Here is a 21,667-nt window from a genome sequence, read left to right on the forward strand (position 1 = left end):
AAACTCAAATTTAAAATAACACTTTCAATGTTTTCATTTTCCAAATCTGTTAATTTTCAAAGTATTTATCATTTAATTAATGTCTAATTAGCCTACATCAGATATATTTTATATTTTATCCAAAATAGACATCTTGGGGGGTACTTTTATTGCAATGTCTTTATGCAATGTATTACCGTATCTAAGCTGTATAATTTTGCAATATTTTAGATAAAGCAAAAAGCTGGTGATGCTTTGATATTTTACTCTTAGCCTTTAGTATTCCATGTGTCTGATGTTTTCTTAAAATAAGTGCCTTTTGATTTAGCCAATGACTAAGATAGTACAGATGTGCTGAGCAAACAATGTTCTGGAAACAACCCCTAACTACTGATAGACTGAAACTTTGGCCTTGATCTGAGTATTTTTCTGTACTGTCATTTCGAGGGATTACTAAAAAAAAATAGACTTTCCCATAGTGCTCTTATTTATTTATTTTTGGTGCACTATAGTTATAAATAATAGTGGGCTTCATTTCAACAAGCTTATCACATCATTTTCTCCATTTCAATTCCCATTGCTGCCCATTTCCACCTCATTCAGCCTTCTCTTTAACATGCTTATTTTGGTGATTAATCTTGCATGTTAACTTGATTAAACCAGGACACAACTATGAAATTAGTAAATCACGCTCTTGTTAGGTTTGTGAGGGTGTTCCAAAGCATGAGTGAACTGAAAGGTGAAGACCTGACAAGGACATGGTCAACACTATCCAATAGGTTGACATCTGGATGGTATAAAATATGGAGGAATGGGGAAGCTTGTACATGCAAACACTTAACTGTTCCTGAGTGTAAACAAGTCTTTCCCGCTTCAACCCCCAGGGATATCAGATTCCAGACACTTCAGCCTTTGAATATGGATTGGCACCAGTGACTTTCCAGGAGTATCCAGGTCTTCAGTCTTGGACTAGGGCAGCATCATTTGTCCTTCCTGTTCTTGGCATCTTGCTTCTTGGACTGAGCACATACTGGTTTTCCTGACTCTCCAGCCTACAGATGACCACTGTGGAATACTCAGACATTGATTATGTAAGTCAGTTTAATAAATCTCTTCTTTATAATTATATATATATATTTCTATTATCTCTTTTCCTCCAGAGAACTCTAATATACTCATTAATGAATATTTAAATTGATTGTCTAAATTTCCTTTTCCTGTTTCTCCATTCCCCTATTCCCCTACTGGTGGTTCCTGTAGTTAACTCTAATGTACTACTTGTACATGGATCCTTTCCTTAGAGTCAGAGTTTGGGGCAACACAGATTAAGTCACTTGGGATTTTGTGGAGTTCACAGAGAAGCAGATTTATTGCCATGATAGACTCCATTTGGTATTATGGCTCCATCTTGCACTTGTGGATGTTTTTCTATGGATAGATCTTGTGAGGAAATAGGGTATAAGGAAGTTCAAAGCAACACATTCTGTACATAGCCAATTAGTATCTCAGTTCTACAAATAGAACTTTTTCATGAAAAATATGACACTATTCAAGAAGGAAAGTTAGACATTAACAGGAGAAAAACATTTTGTGTTTTTATAGTTAAAAGTTTCTGCTTATGGCATGTAGGGATGCTTGCTCATCACAATAAAAAAATGAGGAGTCCAGCAGCTTGTTAGCTAGACTCACTCGTTGGTTTAAACTACTCCATGAGTTAGTTTTCCTTTATCATTGTGCCAGCTGGAATTGAAATACTCCTAAGAATGGTGCCTTGGGACAGGACCATGTCATCAGTCGACTTGCAGGTCAGAGGTCTACATCTCTGTTGGGGCAAAGTGGAGTGTGCTATTGCCTCGTGTGTTGAAGCATTAAAATTATTGACAGTTTTACCTTAATGAAATCGATGAATTGACATGGGCTACAGATGAAAGGAGATAGACTATTCTAAATTGTAGCTTACAGACTTGAAAAATATAGATGTAATAATTACTTTTATGATTGTGAAATTGGTTGGCTGCTATTAATTGCAAGAGAAAGTCAAAGTATAAAAACATCAGACTCAATTCAGCCAGCTAGCAATTTAGGACACAAAGTGACTGCCAGAGGAATTTCAAAACAGTATTTCAAATAACTCTTATCTCCTAAAATGAGAAGGAAAACTATTTTAAGTTAAACCCTGAAGAATGATTGTACATATGTTGGAATTATAATAGAAACCAAATTTACAGTCCTCACAAGTCTCCTATTCCAAGATCAAGGTCTTAATAGCAAAGGATCAGACTTTGAAGCAACAGTTTTAGATGTATTTCTGCATGTGTTTGAGAAATTTCATTTCTCAGATTCCCTTGAACTTTTGGACTGAAAGGAGAGTCCCTTCATAATCTCTAGAAGAGAATAATCTAGTATCTGGAGAACTTTCGGTGGTTCGCTTGATAAAATTATTTTTCAACATGATATCTGCCTGCCAGTTTCTACATTTCTCCACTTATTTCTTCTAAAACAATTGCCAGATCACGTTTCAAAAGGCCTTAAGTGACTAGAACAACACTAGGATAAACATGATTATTAAGGGAAAACTATAGGATCCGCTAACACATTCTAGCAAGAACCACAAAGACATGCTTGGGAATAGATTTTTAAATTACAATATCACAGAATATGGACTATAATGTTGGATAAGTGAGATTATATTCATACCAGGACATTATTAATTTATTTATTTATACATTTTATGTACTTTTGGAGTAAATTATTAAAACTTTAAATTGATGGTGTTCCCATAATAAAAAATGATGAAACGTACCTGGTAGCAACACCTGTCTATCAAAAACAAAACAGGCAGAATTACTTGGATAATCAACAAAGTCAAATAAAAAACTAAGATCCTTGATTTTCGAGTATTTTTAATCATGGCTAATAGAACATGGAATTGTAGAAAAGAGGAAAATCTCCAATATATCAAAAATATGTGAGCCAGTGACTATTTATGGAAGTAAAGGATAATCAATACCTAAAGCAAAATCCAGACCTGAGGAAATTATCAAATCCAGAGCCAAACAATTAAAGAACAGCTTATCTTTTGAAGCAAATCCCTTGCAACACTACAGTGAACCTGGTGAATATTCCCCCAAAGATATCAACTTAATGTATACCGGGAACAGCAGGTTAATAAGAAATTTCTCTGAATATCTTAGCTGATATTTCTACCAGGTAAATCAAAATAAAATCAACTTCTCCCACTAGAAAGGGGAATATATAACACCTTATGATCATTGTACACCTGGCCCAGTTCCATCTCACAGTGGGTCCAAACATTCTACAAATTAACCTTGAGGTTATTTCTCCAGTTCTATGGAAGTAATTGGAATGGATTTGCTTAACAGATGGCAGACTATCACATTGGTTCCCTTTCACGTGGAACAGTAAAATATCTATCAAGAGAGATCAAGTAGAAGCCTTTAAAACTTCTTTTATAGCCAACATAGTAAATCAGAAACAGTGCCTCATCCCTAGTGGAATGGCACAGATTATTGTCACTCTCCAAAGGCTTTAGGAATCCAGAGATATACATAGAAAAACAAGGGCATTATGAGAGACGACAGTACAGTCCCACTGCAGCTGTTCCCCATTTCTCTACTTGTCTCCACTATAAATGCCTGCAAGTCAAGGACATCTATTTACTATTTCAGTCTTGGTGATCATCCCAGCAAATCTGCCTGCAAGCTTCTGATGCATAGATTTTGCCACTGATTCTCTTTTGTCTCTCTCTCATATTTTTTAATGGTAGCACTTTAATGGTAGCAATACATTGGCATTTAGTAATTTCATGTTATTCAACCGGCACCTCTGTCTTGTTGCAGAATATTTTCATCATCCTAGGAAAAAAAAAAAAAACTCATGCCCACTAAACAGTTACTCCTTACCACCACCCCAACACCCCTGTTCCCTTCCCTTTGGAAATCAGTTTTCTTTCTATCTCCATGAATTACCTATTCTGGATATTTTACATGTGGAATCACACAGTAGGTAATATTTTGTGTCTGGCTTCTTTCACTTAGCATAATATTTTTGAGGTTCAACTATGTTGTAGCAAATACTGACCTTTTATGATTGTATACTATTGTATGTACATGCCACAATTTATTAGTTCATACATCCCTGATGGATGTTTGGGTCGATTCCACTTTGTAGCTATTGTGAACAGTGCAGCTATGAACAGGTGTGTACAGTTTGTTTCCTGCACTCTCTGATTTTTGTCATTCTTACCTCCCTCTAGAATAGCCCTCTGTCTCCTAAGGGCACTGCCCTATATTTCTTCAAGGCTCATTTTATTTTTTATTTTAATTTTTTTTTTTTATTTTTACAGACTGCATTTTGATTCATTGTACACAAATGGGGTACAACTCTTCGTTTCTATGGTTGTACACAATGTAGATTCACATCATTTGTGTAATTATACATGTACACAGGGTAATGATGTCTGTCCCAATCCACTGTCTTTCATACTCACTCCCCTACCCCCTCTCATTTCCCTCTATGTAATTCAAAGTTGCTCCATTCTTCATTTACCCCCACCTCCCCCACTTCATCTCTTTTTTATAGGGCATTAGTATTTCCAAGTTTTAAGTGGTCATATAAAAATATAGACTACTTTACTAAAAATACATGTTCTCATGTTCAATCTTTTGATCTATTGAATATCTTCCTTTTGATTTTCAACAATTTTGAAGTTTTCACTTATTCAAGGTCTTACCTCAGGGTTAGGAAGTCCAGGGTCAAGGCACTGGAAGATTCCGTATCTAGTGTTGGCTGCTCTCAGCTCCCAAGCTGTTGCCTTCATGCTGCATGCTCCAGAGGGGAGGGAGGCTGTGCTTTCATACAGCAGAAAGTGGGAGGGCAAAAGGAATGAACTGTCCCAATCAAATGGTTTTACGAGAACACTTAATCTTCTTCCTCAATACTCTAACCTCATGACTTAATCACATTTGGAAGACCCACCTCTCAATCTTGTGGCATTGGCATTCAATTTTCAATATGAATGTCAAAGGGAAAAAAAATTTAAAAACCAAACAACTTCATAGGTCTATACCTCTGTCAAAATTCAATGATAAAAAGAAACAAATTATCAAGTCACAAAATGACCCAGAAGAATCCTAATGATATATTATAAATAAAAGAAACAAATCAGAAAAGATCACATACTTATTATTCTAAGGCTACACACTATGTGACATTTTGGGAAGGCCAAAACTATAGAGATAATTAAAATATCAATGGCTGCCAAGGATTTGAGAAGGTATGGGAGAGGATGTATCACAGAATTTTCAGAGCATATGTGATACATATTGTGAGTGGATCTCTACAATACTATAATGGTAATTTATGATATTATATTGATGTTGTCATGGTGGTTATATGACTTATGCATTTGGCATAGCCTATAGATGTTATGACACAAAAAGTGAACAATAAAATTATTTTTTTCTAGATATGAGTTATAACAATATATCAAAATTGGTTCAGTTATAACAAATTCACCACCCCAGTGCAAGATAATAGTAATAGGGAGGGAGATAGCATATGGAAACTCCCTCCACTTTCTGCTCCAGTTTTCCATAAACCTGAAAGTGCACTGAAAAGCAAATTCAGAATATTTTTTAAAGTGTGAGAGTTTCATAAAAACTGACTTCAATTCCACTTCAGTTAAACCCAGTCTCTTTTTTTCATTATAAAACAAAATTTTAATTTTGATTTTGTCAAGATGACTGGAGCACACTTTGTTTCAGTCACTGCAGAAAACATGAAATCTGTTTAAGAAATACTGTTTGTTATTTCATTTTTAAATATAGTGAAATCAAATAGTGTATTGGGTTGTGCTCTTGGCAAATTGCACTGCAGTGGACAGATGGTTTTTCATTATCTGTTCTACAGACATACAAGGCTGGTGACAGTGTGTTCGGTATTGATGCTTATTCATCTGTGAGAGAGTAATTTCCGAGTTGCTTGGCCAAATCACATCCTAAATCTTTCTCTACATCTGCAACAACATCTGTCTAAAACAACATGTTAATATCTATATTTTTTGCTATATAGACACATTCCATCTTATGTCTTCCCAAAATCAAAATCAAAATCACTTGAGAACAAATTGGGATACTTAAAATGACTTTAAGGGCTACTCTTTCATTGTATTTTTTTCTAAAGAGTATGTATGGAAATTTAAAATATTATTTGGTACTTATTTTGTTTTGCTAGCATATGTTAGTAACAATTAACTTGGAAGAAAGTAATTTCTCTTTGAAACAGCTTCTAAATGGTACGAATCAGAGAGCCAGTATGTTTATTCATCTAAATATTATGTTTCATGGATGGAATAAATCTTCAGTAAATAAAATTTTGCACTACCTACATTTACTAAGATGCATGTATCTTGTGCTTATGTCAAAGATTAATATATATTATTAATCTTTATGCTTAATAAATACTTTGTTTTGATAACTTCTAATTTGTAAAATTTTGCAATTTAATTTTATTTAAACAATATAGTGAAAATTTTTGGATTTATTATACACAGTGTGCCTGTCACAGTTGGATACTATCATTATATACTCAATTTGTTTTTATTTTTCTTTCTGCAGTAATATTTCTTAAGTAGTAATTGTTAAACCTACAGAAAGATGCATATAATAAAACTTATGAAATGAATGTAGCAACTTGCTAAGGAATGGGTACACAAGTTATTTATTCACCTCATGAATCTAGGTTTATTTTTATTTATTGACTTATTTATTAATTTTTCAGATTTTAATGTTATCTGTATGACAAGAGATGTTTTAGTTTTCATATTCTTATACTTGATCAAAGAAAGATATCTCAAATATCTTATAAAATTTCAAATGAATTTGTTACAATGCAAATTGCTGGAAGTTAGATTAAGCATGTGAAATGACCTTACAAAAAGTTCTCATTCAAGTTGTTTAAACTGTTTTTCTAATTTTTCCTAATTTTTGCCTTCCTTTGCTTTTGTTTGTAATCTGTTCATATTCAAATGATATGATTACAAGAACATCAAAGAGAACCAAATATGCTAGCTGATTGATGTTTTAATTAACTTTTTATCAGAGAACAATCAAGGACTTTCCAACAGTGGCATCCCTATGTTATCAAATAATCCCCCAAATTCATTTCCATTAAATTAACAGCAGTAGATAAGTTTGAAACTTTCCAAGTCTCTAAATATGTCCAGTTGATGGTTGTGAAAATAAAGGCATCTGATTTGAGTCCAAAATAATACTTTGAAGTTATTGAGAATATTAACCCTTATCAGCTAGGATGTTTGTCTTAGACCAGTGGAAACCAGGGTAGGTCCTCTGGTAATGAATCAGGCCAATTTTAATGAATATTTGATTTCATTATGTCTGGAACCAAAATGAAGTTAATTTGAGGCTATGAAAGGATTGGTAGAGAACTGATCATAAGAATGGTGGAGTTATCAAAAATAAAAATTTAAAGAAGAAAAGAAAAATATTCTTTATTACTTATTTATAATCAGATTACATTGTCATGCATTTCAGTAGAAAATATATTATCTTTAATATCTGATGTTTCTTTTAGTTCTTTTTCTTAAAATGCATATATAAGGTAATAAAAGAAATTATTTCTTATAAATTTTATTTTATTCTGATAGATACTTATAACTAGTTGAATATCAGGTTTATATTTTTAAGCTTCATATTTTAATTAACAGAGTAATTGTACATATTTATAGAGTATAATGTGATATTTCAGTAGAGGTACACATTGTATAGTGATCAAATCAAGACAAGCAGCACAGTCATAACTTCAAATATTTATTGTTTTTTGTGGTGAAACATTCAAAATTCTCTCTTCTACCTATTTTGAAATGTACAATACATTGCTGCTAACTGTATTCACCCTACAATGCAATAGAACACCAGAATTTACTCCTCCTGACTTTATATTCATTAGTCCATCTCCTCCAACTCCCCTCCCCATCTCCTTCTCTTGCCCTGCCTTGGGTAACCACTATTCTACTCTGTTTCTTTGAAACAGAATTTTGATACCACTTATGAGTAGAAGTCTCATCATATTTGTCTTCCTGGGTCTGGCTGACATTGCACTTAACATAATAACCTCAAGGTTCATTCATGCTGTTGCGAATGATAGAATTTTGACAATTTTATCTCTAAATAGTATATCACATTTTTATCCATTCAAACATTGATAGAGATTAAGTTGCTTTGATATTTTGCCTATTTTGAATAATAATAATTAACATCAAAGTTCATATACCTTTCTGACGTAGTGATTTTAATTCCTTTGAATATTTAACAGGAATTAGGGTGACTATGGCAACAATGGGGTCTGCTGGGAGCCTCTTGCTTACCTTTCCCCTGCAGGAAGATGTCCCTTTGGCTCTGAGGTGATCTTGGTGGGCGAGATGGGCAGCAGAACCAGTGCTTTAATCTCATTATCATGGTTTCATTGGGTTTTTGTGCTCTGCAGGGAATCAACCAGTGTCCTTCTTTATTACATAGATTTTTCCAGATACTGTAGTCAATTTATAGTTATTTAATCATTGTCTTGGTGCTTTCTGGGGTAGGGTATTGGTCATTGTTAGTCAATCATCCCAATGACAACACCTGCTGGTTTTTGTTTGTGTTTACTTTTACATCACTGGTATCAATGCATTTTGCATCAGAGCAATGATATGTATCCTTCAAAGGCCGAATGATGACCTTAACAGGGTTACATTGAGTGTAAGTCTCTATGGTGAATGCACATTTACACACAACTTAGCAAAGTAACTTTTTTACATTATGACGACTTTGTATAAATCCATGCCTTGAATTTTCCACTATATTTTTCCTTTTATTCATTTCCTGTCTCTGTTGTGCCACTATGCTCCACTCTTTATTCAGCCAGAAAATTTCAAGTTATTGAATTTCTTCCTTGCTGATACTGTAAAGTTAATACAGAGCTCTATACATTCTATTTTTCAAGCTTATTTTCTTATTAGGAAGTCCAAAATTATTTCCCTTCAAATGTCAGCATCTCTAAATTCTAGAGAAACTTTTCATATTGAGCGTTATGAACTTTTTTCAAAAAGAGGGTAATATTCAAGAGAAATACCTTTACTAACACCAATTAAATATTATACAATGCAGAAAATAATTTTATTTTTTCAATTTTTAATGTATTTTACATAAATAAAATGAAAATGAATGCTATGTGCCATGGTGCATGCCTGTAATACCATGGCTAGGGAGGCTGAAGCAGTTCAAAGCCAGCCTCAACAACTTAGTGAGACCTTAAGCAACTTAGTGAGTCCCTGTCTCTAAATAAAATATAATAAAAGGCCTGGGAAAATGGCTCAATGGTTAAGAGCCTCTGAATTCAATTCTCAGTACCAAAAAGAAAGGAAAATATATATGTCAACTTTAATAATTATTATTTATTTACAGTCCTTCAAATATCTTACATATATTAATTAAATGTATGCAAAACTATAAAATATCTATGTATAATGATTATCTCAATTTTATAAAGAATCTGAAACATAAACATAATTTTCAATTTCTATGTTCTATTTATTCTGTAATTTCTTAAAAAGTTAATATATTGCTATAGCTTATGTTTTCATTTGTAGTATCTCTATATCAAGTAACAGATTTCAGCACATGTATTAGCAAGTAATAGTTTTTATAGTTTCACTGAGCACCAACTTTTTCCAAAGATACAATTATAGCATGTAGACACTGATGTGACTAAATCATTTTAATATCAGCATAGAGTATGTGTGTGTAAATCAAAAAGCAAAATGAACAGAATTTAAATAGCTTTAGTGTTCTAAGCATACATGTATTTGAGATTGGCTGAAATATTTAAATAGTCTCTGTGCATGTTCTTTAATGGTATAAATTGCTGATCGATAAATCAATAATTTCAGGCACTAATTAAATTAATTGAAATAAAAATCACAGTAGAGTAGTTCAGGAATATTTAAATTATACCATTCTCTGAGATAAAGCAAAGCCCTTCTTCTCACATGTGTGGAGCACTTGGATCACTGTGTGGAAATCAATAGTACTGATAGAACAACTCCCATTTATTCACTCATTGTTTCTGCAGAAAAGTTGAGCTTTCTCTCTTGTCATGACACAGAGACTCCCACAGTGGAAACACTGATTTCCTTCCCAAATTACTGATGGGCATGGCCGTGGGTCTTGACCTGTTTGCACTTGTAACCAGGGTTCCTTCAATTAGGAACCAAGAGCGAAGAAAACACATGGATAAGCTGAACATAGCAGAGAAGAACTGCAGCTTACTCCTAGTTGCTAAAAGACATCAGGGGAAAAAGCCATTATTATTGTCAAGTCATTGATGTTTTGGATGCTTTGTTGTCCAGTCATTCCTAGTTTAGATTACACATGAACATAGCTATTTCATCATGTGACATAATAGCTGTGAAAATTTCTTATAAGCCAGCATGCTGTAATCTACTAATAGTCGATAATCCTGCAAATTTTAATAGAGGGCAAAATAAACTGAAGGATTATTTTGATACACAGACTAAGAGGCAGTGCAAATCCATTTAAATAATTAAAACTAGTAACAAAGAAATGTGGCATCTGGAACAAAAACCAGCATATAAATTTTCCTTAAAATCTAACCTATGCCTAGGGCAATATCTAGAAAACATCTGCCATCACCCCAGACCTAACTTGCATTTCATAAATGTATGAATTTTATTTCATATCCTTGCACATGTTAAACACTATTTCTCTGTAGACATTTTACATTAATTTTCCTTTTTGAAACACAAAACACAGAGAAAGAGAGTGTCTCTCTCTCTCTCTCTCTCTCTCTCTCTCTCTCTCTCTCTCTCTCTCTCACACACACACACACACACACACACACAGCTTCATTTTAATATTTTTTAAAGTTTGAAATGCAAAGACATTTTATTTTTCAGGGAAAGTTTTGTTGATCATCTATAGAAATGCTTCCAATAAGTACAATTGTCTTACCTTGGTATGTTTCAGAATTCATTTTGTCTAATTGTTTATTATTCCTATTAAACTATAATCTGTTAATCTTTCCCAAAATTGAGTTCTCACATACTAGCACAATGTCTTGGGACTAGAATTGATATTACATAAATAGCAAAACAAATGGTTAAAGAACATTTTCTGAAGAACCTATTAGTTCCTTGGAGGCTAGAATATGCAGAACAGAGCTTCACCATCTGATGGGAAAACCTGCAGTGAGAAGCAGACCACTCCAAACTCTGCAGCCTAAAATAAAGCTACTTAACTGAGCCTCGCCTAGATCAACCAAGAACCCAAGGACCCTGGGTCATAGATACATAATGGTTATTCTTTTAAGTCTCTATATATGAGGGTTCTTGTTACTTATTATTATTGTGCCAAAGACTGATTCCTGCATTATAAGTCACAGTATTCATCTCCCCTTTACATCGACTAAATATTATATTGTCTACTGGCATAAAGAAAGAGACCTACCTTTCAAACATTGATTGCACTTTGCCATTCTCAAAATAAAAAGGCAAATTGAGACATGATTTACCATCCCTTACCATCTAGTTTTGTAATTATAGCCAAAAAACAATCATTCAGTTTTAAGTTGGTTTATTGTAATTTAAAGGCCAAAATAATTATGACATTTTACATATTGGAATAGATTCAGAAAGTTAAAACATATAATGAGGTATAATATTTTCCTACATTATTTCAGTTAAGGTTAATGACATTCTACAATGCTATTCATTCTAAGTCACCAGACATATCATTAGGAATATAAAAACTATTCATGTAATTTTCAGTGCTATCCTTTGAGAAAAAAAATAACACAAAAAACATATTAAAGAAGAAAAACATTTTTAGAAAAATCTATGACTAAAAGTTGTTGAAATGTAGACAAACCATATATATGTCTTAAAGTAATCCTTATAATTTAAGTATCAGTCATTTCAGAGCACCTAGCAATTTGTGGGACCCAGGAACATTCACTCCATTTATTAATTCTCTTAATCACAAAATACTAAACTATAATTTGAAATGTATATTTCATTTATAAGTCAATTTAAATAATGGACAAGGGAAACTATAATGTACTTTTGCTTGGTCTGTTAAGAATAAAGTATACATCATGCACTAAAAATAATATATAAATTTTTTAGTACTGCAACAAATGAATGTATATTATAGATTGTCTTTAGAACAAGTATCTTTAAAAAAATAGTAAAATCCTAAAATTAAAAATCAGTTTACTTTATTTTCTTATGCATTTGGGAGATTTGTGAAAAAATATCCTTCACTAGTAGATATACAGGGCAGAAAACAAATCACTTTACTGCTTGAATGCATATGGATAGAGTTCTCTGTTCAGTGTTCTCAGACACAATTCTAGGTGCCATTAAAACATACTAACACTTTCATTTCCTGCTGTCTTAGAAAGAATTCATATCAGATTAGTATTCCTATTTCATAAAACAATAAAATTGAGAAAAATATATGAACATACTTGCTATGGTTTGGTTGGTTGGAGCCCTAACCCTAACCCTAAACTAACCCTCAAGGATCCATTGTGATTGGAGATTTGTTTCCCAGTGAACCTTAAAGATAGACCAGCAGAAGGTTCTTAGCTTATCAGGTGTGTGACCTTGTGATGGATTGGAAGACCCCAGTCTCTGCTCCAGGTTTAAGTTTATTCATTTTTGCTTCTGAATGTGCTCTTACTGTTCTCTGTGTCAAGAGGTGAGGTGGCTAAGGGACCGCTCTCAGCAAGTCTCAACTTTGCTGTTTGGACTATCAGTCTACAAAACTCTGAGCTAAATTGACTTCTTTTCTCCATAAGTAGGTTGTGCTTGACATTTCATTATGGTGATGAAGATCTGACTAATACAGTGCTGTTTTCAGGAATTGGACAACAGGCAGAATAAGTCCTGTGAAAATGGAAATTCACAAAGTAAATCATATGAATGTCACATCTCTGTCTGCAAATTAGTAAAAGAAGAATATAGAAATGTTGTTGCATTGAGAGAACTAGCTTCAGACTTTACGTCAGTTGAAACAGCTGCAATAATGCATTTCAGGCAAAGAACAACGTATTTCTCAATAAAATATAGACAAAAGCGCAAAACAACAGGAACTTCAAGATCGCTTTCTCTGCTCTTGAGTCAGGAAGATAGACAAAATAATAATAATAATAATAATTTAGAAACAATGTTCCATACCAAGAAAATATGAATTTTAAGGATTAAATTCTAATTGTTAAAATATTTGCTTTTTAATTTCTCTAAAAAGTTGGCAGAACATTTATGTATGTTTGGTCACAAAGAACATAACATATGTTATGGAGGTTAAAAATAGTACAGAAAACGGTCCTTCATTCCTGAAAAGTAAGAAATGAAAACCAAAATAATGCCATAACCTGTAAATTGAAATAGAATTAAAATTGAAAAATTATTTTAAGTAACCTCTGAACTAAAAGTGATATAAGATGCAACATTATGTTAAAACAACTGCAATGAAAAAATCATCTTTAAATTTATGTAATATAATGAAATTAGATTATTTCACATAAATGTTTAAAATGAAGAAAACAAATTTAACCCACACAAAGGAAGCATGAACCTTTAAAAAAGAAACGTATTGACTACATAAAATATATTAATTAATTGGGACAGGTACAAATTTTTAAAAAATACCTGTAACAGCTTGATTTTGTAAATAGAAAAGGTTAAATTGTGAATTCATGAACAAAAAGCAAAATAACATATACATCAAATATAAATTGAAATGACAAAGTACAAGTTTCACTCTAAACTTGCTATACTTATTTTACAACATGAAACAAAATCCACACTTCATATGTGTAGCTCCTTCAGAAAGTCATTTGATTTTCCAATTATTGCACTATTATTAGACATGACGTTTGTTTAATATGTTGCTATTATAAAATTTACATGTGCAAATATATCTATAAGGTATACTCCTAGAAACCAGGATGCTGAATCTTAACTTGTATGCATTTAAAGACTTGGTTAGAGGCAGTTAGTAAACTCAGTATGACAATTTCAACAAAATATGTCACCTAATACAGTGATGGAATTACCTTACTTTCTCCAATTTTCTCTTCATCACTTTCAAATTTTTGCAAATATCATTGGGGAATTGTGCCTTTTCACTGTAGATTAATACGCAATACTTCTATTATTCTATTATTATTTATCATCTGTGAGATAATTTTCCAATTCATTTTGTTATGGTTCACCAGTCTGAACATTTATAACAGGTACTTTTCCATATGAGCACCTGTGACATCCATTTTGGGAATGTGGCTGTCATTCACTCACTGGGTCATCTCTAGTATTCTATAAGTTATTATTTGTGATCAGTGATATATTATTTCTGCTAAGCAGTCCTACTATACTTTTTTCCTAGTCAATAAGTTCCTAAAATATCTTCAGGATGACTATTTTCTCTCAACAAATAACTGACATCTCCTCCACTATTGAACGAGCTGATATCTTTCCATCTATTTTTTTTTTTTCAGGAAATAGAGTTTAACAAAAAAAAATCATCTTTCTTCAAGAAATATTGCAAAGCACTCACATTGTCAACACACTCTGCCTTCTCTCCTGTCACAGAAGTTCACTCACCACGAAGACCTGTCCTGAACATCCCAATGTTGTTATGATACAATTGTACAAAGGCTGTGTCTTTATGTTTGTGCTCTTTTACAAGGTTAAAATAAGCATGAATCTTTATTGTACCTTCAAAACAGTATATCCTCCAAATACTTAATAATCAGAAACAGACAAATAGCAATAGCGATATCATAGGGCAGATGTCAGACAGATACTACCTAGATTCAGTGAAACAAGTTAACACCACCACTAATAGACTGAATAAAAACCTTGTCCTTCTTATTATCACTCTCAAGCACAAAATATTACATCTCTGGTATTCTCGTTAAAATCCTCCAACATAAATCTACTCATGACGAAACATTAGACAAATATTAATTGGGAAATATCTCACAAAATATCAAGGGCATAAAAACTAAAATTACTGGAGAATTATTCCAGTAAAGATATTTAACAGACAAATGCAAGTTAAAATCTTTAATTGGATCCATGACCATATTTTTCTTATAAGAGATATCATGAAATAGTAGAGAAATTTGAATAAGGACATTAAATTAGGTAATACTATGGTAACAAAGGTATTTTCTCAATTTTTATAATTCCATTCTGAGGTACAATCTTTATTTTTCCATCTTATATTCATAACTGATAATAATTTTGGGGATATGATAAACTTAAAACACTTTTAATCTTAGAATTAAAATCTTTTAAGATTAATCTTTAATCTTAGAATTAAACATTTAAGTTTAGACTTTAGAATTTGAAGGATTGCCAGGCATGCTGGTTCACACCAGTAATTACAGTACTAGGGAGGCTGAGGCAGGAGCATCTCAAGTTTGAGACCAGCCTCAACAACCTGATGAGGTCCTAAGAAACTTAGTGAGAGCCCTGTCTCAAAATTAAAAATAAATAAATTAATTAATTAAAAGGATTGGGGATGTAGCTCAGTGGTAAAGTGGCCCTGGGTTAAATCCCCACTACAAGAAAAAAATTGGAGAATATTAAGGTAACAACAAAATTCAACAGGTTTTTCACCTGATTGCCACACTATGCAGAGGTTACTTCCTGATTCTGCACAAGGAAGATACATATAGAAATTAACCATTCCAAATTATCTTGTAGTTCATTTCAAAACTGGTCAATGAATTCAAACATATGGCTTTAAATATGCATATTTTACATAGAAATTGCTTGAAACATTTCTGAGTTACTTGAATAACCATTATGTTTATATGCATAATCTAGGAAAGATCTAATTGCTATTTGCATGGATTATTTACACCTAAGTGATCTATGAAAAAATGAGAGTCCATAAAAGTGCTACTGTATGCTAAAGCCAATCTGTCCTGCTCATGTTAATTAGGTGTGAGAATATCAGTTTATAGATTTTTGAAACAAAGCTTACAAATGTTTCTCACAAACACACAAAAAAAGTGGAGATCTATCAACTAAATGCTTTAATAAACTTTTCAAACACAATGTTTTATATCTGCAGAAAACTGTTTTCTCTTTCCAAGATCTTTATCTTTACAAAGGTAAATAGGTAGTTTTAAACCACTGAGATGACCCTGCAGAACAAACTTGTCATTTTATCTAATATTATTGTAGTAATTAAACATACCTAATATTGGTGACCAACAGGAAGTTCATATTGCTATTTCACTGTTTAAAGTTATTTGTATGATAAATATATTTGGGATATTAAAAAAATAGAAACTTCTTTTTAAATTTGTTCTAATTAGTTATACATGACAATAGAATGCATTTTGACACATCATACATACGTGGAGTATAACTTCTCATTCTTCTGGTTGTACATGATGTGGAATCACACCAGTTGTGTGATCATATATGTACATAGGGTAATAATGTCCAAAAGGACAGTAGTGTCCTTCCTACTCCCACACCCACTCCCCTCCCTTCACTTCCCTCTGCCTAATCAAAGTACCTCTATTTTTCCCTAGCCTCCCCAATTGTTAATTAACATCAGCATATCAGAGAAAACATTTGGCCTTTGGTTTTTTGGGATTGGCTTAGTTTGCTTAGCATGATATTCTCAGCTCCATCTATTTACCCACAAATGCCATAATTTTATTCTTCTTTAAGGCTGAGTAATATCCCATTGTGTATAAATGCCACATTTTATTTATCCATTCATCTGTTGAAGGGCATCTAGGTTGGTTCCATAGTTTACCTATTGTAAATGAGCCGTTATAAACTTGATGTGGCTGTGTCACTGCAGAATGATGATTTTAGTCTTTTGGGTATAAACCAAGGAAGGAGTGGGATAGCTGGGTCAAATGGTGGTTCCATTCCAAGTTTTCTGAGGAATCTCCATATGGCTTTCCAGAGTGGTTGCACTAAATTACTGTCCTACCAGCAATACATTGCGTATATCTTTTTCTCCACCTCCTTACCAACACTTATTGTTATTTGTATTCTTGATAACTGCCATTCTGACTGGAGTGAGATGAAATCTTAGAGTAGTTTTGATTTGCATTTATCTAACTGCTAGAGATGTTGACCATTTTTTTCAAATGTTTGTTGATCGATTGTATTTCTTCTTCTAGGACGTGTCTGTTCAGTTCCTTAGCCCATTTATTGATTGGGTTATTTGCTTTTTTGGGTGTTAAGTTTTTTGAGTTCTTTATGTATTCTGGAGATTAGTGCTCTATCTGAGGTGCATGTGGTAAAGATTTTATCCCATTCTGTAGGCTCTTTCTTCAAGTTATTGTTTCCTTTGCTGAGCAGAAGCTTTTTAGTTTGAATCCATCCCATTTGTTGATTCTTGGTTTTACTTCTTGTGCTTTAGGAGTCATGTTGAGGAAGTCAATTCCTAAGCCATGATGGTGAAGATTTGGGCCTACTTTATCTTTTATTAGGTGAGGGGTGTCTTATCTAGTTCCTAAATGATCCACTTTGAGTTGAGTTTTGTGCAGGGTGAGAGATAGAGGTTTAATTTCATTTTGTTACATATGGATTTACAATTTTTCCAGCACCATTTGTGGAAGAGGCTATCTTTTTCTCAAACGAATGTTTCTGGTGCCTTTATCTAGTATAAGATAACTGTATTTATGTAGGTTAGTCTATGTGTCTTCTATTCTGTACCATTGGTTTATGTGTCTGTGTTGGTGCCAATACCATACCATTTTTGTTCCTATGACTCTCTAGTATAGTTTATGGTCTGATATTGTGATGCCTCCTGCTTCAATTTTCTTGCTAAGAATTGCATTGACTATTCTGGGTTCCAAATGAATTTCATGATTGCTTTTTCTATTTATATGAGGTACATCATTGGCATTTTAATTGGAATTGCATTAAATTTGTATAACACTTTTAGTAGTATGGCCATTTTGACAATGTTAGTTTTGCTTATCCAAGAACATGGAAGCTCTTTCCATCTTCTAAAATCTTCTTCAATTTTGTTTAGCATTCTGTAGTTTTCATTATAGAGGTCTCTCACCTATTTTGTTAGATTGATTCCCAAGTATTTTATTTTATTTATTTATATTTTTGAGGCTATCATGAAGGGGATAGTTTTCCTAATTTCTCTTGCAGTGAATTCATCAATGATATATTGGAATGCATTTTATTTATGGGTGTTGATTTCAGATCCTGCTACTTTGCTAAATTCATTTATGAGTTCTAGAAATTTTCTGGTAGAATCTTTTGCATCTTCTAAATATAGAGTCATGTTGTCAGCAAATGTGATTATTTGAGCTCTTCTTTTCCTTTTCATATCCCTTTAATCTCTTTCATCTGTTTAATTGCTCTGGCTAGAGTTTCCAGTTTTTTCTAGTGTTTTAAAGATGAAGGGGTGCTGCATTTCATCAAATGCACTTTCTGCATCTATTGAGATGATCATATGGTTCTTGTCTTTAGTCTACTGATATGATGAATTATGTTTATTGATTTTCACATATTGAACAACCCTGGCATCCCTGGGATGAACCCCGCTTGATAGTAATCCACCATATTTTTAATATGTTTTGTATGCAATTTGCTAGAATTTTATTGACAATTTTTGCATCTATATTCATCAGGCATATTGGTCTGAAGTTTTCTTTCCTTAATGTGTCTTTGTCTGGTTTTGGTATCAGGGTGATACTGATACTGGTTCACAGAATGAGTTTGGAAGTTTCCCTCTTTCTTTCTTTCTTTCTTTCTTTCTTTCTTTCTTTCTTTCTTTCTTTCTTTCTTTCTTTCTTTCTTTCTTTCTTTCTTTCTTTCTTTCTTTCTTTCTTTCTTTCTTTCTTTCTTTCTTTCTTTCTTTTACATCTTTCTTTCTTCTTTCCTTCTTTTTTGCAGGGGATGGTACCAGGAATTGAACTCAGGGGCACTCAACCACTGAGCCATATCCCCAGCCTGATTTTATATTTTATTTAGAGACAGGGTCTCACTGAATTGCTTAGTGCCTCGCTTTTGCTGAGGCTGGCTTTGAACTCGTGATTCTCCTACCTCAGCCTCCTGAGTCACTGGGATTTCAGTCAGCACTATCACACCCAGCAGGGTTTCCTCCTTTTCTATTTCATGGAATAATTTGAGGAGTATTGGTGTTTATTATTTATTCAGGCCAAAGTTCAGAGGAGTGAAAGAACTTTGAGTGAGCAAACTCCTCAGGACAATGAGGCCTTCTGTTTAAATGGCTTGGAAACACTCTGCAACTCCTCTGTCCTTGAGGCTTGAAGACATTATCTTATTATAAAAACATTTGGTACTAGTGAACTCTAAGAAGTAGGCAAGTTGTATAATCTGCACATGCACAAGTTAACTGCACTATGTAAACTAAAGTAACTTGATATGACCCTGGAAGCCTGTGGGAGCCAGTTCTTCCTATAAGTCATCCCATGTGCTTGCCTTTTTATTTGCTCTCCTCTTAACCTTTAGAGCTGGATACCAATTAACCTTTACAGTTCTTCTTTGATGGTCTTGCAGAAGTTGGCTGAGAATCAATGTGGTCCTGGGATTTTCTTGGTTGGTAGGTTTTTGATGGCATTTTCTATTTCATTGTTTGACATTGATCTAGTTAAATTGTGTATGTCCTCCCAATTTTAGTTTAGGTAGGTCATATGCTAGACTAGGGAAGAAATTGGAGACTGGGCTAGTGCTAGCCCCAAGTGCTGGTCCCAGTGGGGCCTGGGAACCCAGTGGGTGTCAGACTGGCTGCCTGGGTGAACCAAGATCAAGATGCCCTCACACTTTCTTCCAATCAAAAACTTCTTTTGCCAGGCATGGTAGCACTCTTGGGTAATCCCAGAGTCTCTGGAGGCTGAAACAGGAAGATTGTAGATTCAAGGTCAGACTCTTTAGCAATTTAGCAAGGCCATAAGTAATTTAGCAAGACCCTGTCTCAAAATGAAATATGGAATCCATTCCAAGTTTTCTGAGGATTCTCCACACTACTTTCCAGAGTGACTGGACCAATTTACAACTCCACCAGCAATGTAAAAGTGTGCCTTTTTCCCCACATCCACACCAACATCTATTATTGTTTGTATTCTTGATGATAACCATTCTAATTGGAGTAAGATGAAATCTTAGAATTGTTTTAATTCGCATTTCTCTAATTACTAGAGATGTTGAACACTTTTTCATATATTTATTAATCACCTGTATATCTTCTTCTGTAAAGTGTCTGTCCAGTTCCTTGACCCATGTATTAATTGGGTTCTTTGAGGTGGTAATGTTTCTCAGTGGTTAACACCCCTGGATATAATCCCTGGTACAAAAAGATAAGAAGAAGAAGAACAACAACAACAAGCTTCTCTGTTTCTGAGGCTGCTGTGGAGGTGCTGGGAATATGGCATTCCCAGTGAAAGCATGGAAGCTCTGGGTCCCTTCCCACACACCTTGCCCTATTTTTCTCCTGTACTTCCTGTTCCTGAGTTGTATCATTTATAATTAAACCATTTATACTCAGAAGATCTTCACATCTTTCTTCATTGATTTCTAACTTGTAATAGATCAGAGAAAAGTTGACATGTGTGTTTGCATGAAATTGGTTGGTGCAGAATGAGATAGCTCAATTTCATCTCTGCATTTGATTCTTCCAGAGACAGAAAAAAGATTCCAGGTTATTCCAGGGCTGTTATGTCTGTTTAACTGTAGTTAACAGTTAACTGTAGTTAACAGGGAGAAACCGATGACATGAATGGATCCTTTAAGAAGTTTGGAAACTCTTCAAAATGGAAAGTTCTCAGTAAGAAAGGCAAAGAAGTTTTAAAAAGAAAATTCAGAGTGCTCTGCTTGCTAGCATCCATCAGTGTTAAACTTGTGGAAAGCCCTTCCAAACTGCTTCTTTCCCAACCTATGGAGGATAATTTAAGGTTACCATGAGGTAAATGATTCCTTCCTTCATCTGTTATATTTGCTTCTTGAGGGACTTTAGGAAATAAGAAGGGGACTGGAGGAGATGGGAATGGCATTGTGGAGGATATGATCTAAACACAATATGTACACATTTGAAATTTCACAGTGAAGCCATTAACTTGTACAATTAATAGGTATTAATAAGTATAATTTTAAAAGTAGTTTCTTTTTGATGCTGTACACAAATATCTAGAACCTCAGTTGTTGTTTAGTTCTTTCCATGAGATTTTAAAGATGAGTTGAATCCTCAGAATGATTTACATATTCAGTAGTTTGCTTGCTGTGATCCTGGCTGTCTTGTGCTATAGAAATCAAAGACTGTGGCAAGAGGTGAAATTTGACTTCAAGCAAAGGAGGATTTCTCTGGCACGACTTTAAACAGATAACATGTTCACATCCTTGCAGCTTGGGCCTCTTTGAAGGAATTAATTGGAGGAGTTCTACCTAAGTTCTGTCATCTAAAATAAGAAGAAAACTATAATGTGGGACCTCACTTTCGTTCTGAAATTACTCACCAGAAACACATTTCCTCAGACACAATAATGACTCCCTGTTTAAACTTATAACTAAAAAGTAGTAAAAAGGTTATTATCATTATTATTATTATTATTAACCACTGAGACA

Source organism: Sciurus vulgaris (assembly GCF_902686455.1).
Source record: "Sciurus vulgaris genome assembly, chromosome: 9".
Lineage (NCBI taxonomy): Eukaryota > Metazoa > Chordata > Mammalia > Rodentia > Sciuridae > Sciurus > Sciurus vulgaris.